We start from the raw sequence: 2,084 nt of genomic DNA, 5'->3' as shown, positions 1-2,084 counted from the left end.
GTCGTCGGGGGGGGGAAGGAATATTTCGAGGAGCTCCTCAATCCCGTTGACACGTCTTCCGAGGGGGGAGCTGAAGCTGAGGACTCAGCAGCTGATCCTCCAATCTCCTGCGCTGAGGTCACCGAGGCAGTCAAAAAGCTGCTCGGTGGAAAGGCGCCGGGGGTGGATGAGATACGCCCTGAGTATCTTAAGTCTCTGGATGTTGTGGGGTTGTCTTGGCTGACACGCCTCTACAGCATCGCGTGGCAGTCGGGGACAGTACCTCTGGACTGGCAGACCGGGGTGGTGGTACCTCTTTTCAAAAAAGGGGACCGGAGGGTGTGTTCCAACTATCGGGGGATCACACTCCTCAGCCTCCCGGGAAAAGTCTATTCCAGAGTACTGGAGAGGAAAATCCGGCCGATAGTCGAACCTCGGATTCAAGAGGAACAATGCGGTTTTCGTCCTGGTCGTGGAACACTGGACCAGCTCTATACCCTTCAGAGGGTGCTTGAGGGTTCATGGGAGTTTGCCCAACCGGTCCACATGTGTTTTGTGGACTTGGAAAAGGCTTTCGATCGTGTCCCTCGTGGTATCCTGTGGGGGGTGCTTCGAGAGTATGGGGTTGGGGGCCCTCTTTTAAGGGCTGTCCAGTCCCTGTACGATCGGAGTAGGAGCTTGGTTCGCATTGCCGGCAGTAAGTCGGACCTGTTCCCGGTGCATGTGGGACTACGGCAGGGCTGCCCTTTGTCACCGGTTCTGTTCATTATTTTCATGGACAGAATTTCTAGGCGCAGCCAGGTGTCGGGTGGGGTCCAGTTCGGTAGCCACCGGATTTCATCTCTGCTTTTTGCAGATGATGTGGTGTTGTTGGCTTCTTCGAACCAGGACCTGCAGCATGCACTGGGGCGGTTTGCAGTAGAGTGTAACGCAGCTGGGATGAAAATTAGCACCTCTAAGTCCGAGGCCATGGTTCTCGACCGGAAAAAGGTGGTATGCACCCTTCGGGTCGGGGATGAAGTCCTGCCTCAGGTGGAGGAGTTCAAATATCTGGGGGTCTTGTTCACGAGTGAGGGTAGAATCGAGCGTGAGATTGACAGGCGGATCGGGGCTGCTGTATCGGTCCGTTGTGGTGAAGAAGGAGCTGAGCCGAAAAGCGAAGCTCTCAATTTACCGGTCAATCTACGTTCCTACCCTCACCTATGGTCATGAGTTGTGGGTCATGACCGAAAGAACGAGATCAAGGATTCAAGCGGCTGAAATGAGTTTTCTCTGAAGGGTGGCAGAGCGCTCCCTTAGAGATAGGGTGAGGAGCTCTGTTACACGAGAGGAGCTCGAAGTAGAGCCGCTGCTCCTCCACATCGAGAGGAGTCAGCTGAGGTGGCTTGGGCATTTACATCGCATGCCCCCCGGACGCCTCCCTCGGGAGGTGCTCGGGTGCCGTCCCTCTGGGAAGAGACCTAGGGGAAGACCTAGGACACGCTGGAGCGACTACGTCGCTCGGCTGGCCTGGGAACGCCTTGGGGTCCCCCCAGAAGAGCTGGAGGAAGTGTCGAGGGAGAGGGAAGTCTGGGTGTCCCTGCTCAGACTGTTGCCCCCGCGACCCGGCCCCGGATAAGCGGTTGAAGATGGATGGATGGATGGAATAAAAGCATAACCAGTGAAGGAGGTAGGAAATAAGCAATACATGCAAATTCCCTTAATTCTCACTTCCCTGTCGCACTGAAATGTGTGAATACAAAGCCAGTTAGTGGTGGTTCATAGCAGCACTGCAGTTAAACGATGGACAGAAGGTTTGCAAGGACGGGTTTATAGCCCATCCATCCATCCATTTTCATCCGCTTATCCGTTACCGGGTTGCGGTCACCATGACCGCCACCCAAATCACATTGCACTGTAGGTACATCCGCAGCCCAGTCAAACTCTTATTCCCAAAATCCCACTGCTTCCGGGAGGGACCACTGACGTCACGCCCAGTGACCTCCGCAACCCTTAAAACCGGGGTGCAGCCCAGGTATCGCTCTCTCTGACCCGGACTCCCAGGCGCAACTCTTCCCTTCACCTCTCCAGACGAAGAAGACCCAGCTTAAACTTCGACTCACCAC

Source organism: Cynoglossus semilaevis, chromosome W, assembly GCF_000523025.1.
Source record: "Cynoglossus semilaevis isolate Cse_v1.0 chromosome W, Cse_v1.0, whole genome shotgun sequence".
Classification (NCBI taxonomy): domain Eukaryota; kingdom Metazoa; phylum Chordata; class Actinopteri; order Pleuronectiformes; family Cynoglossidae; genus Cynoglossus; species Cynoglossus semilaevis.
This window is presented reverse-complemented; position numbering follows the sequence as displayed.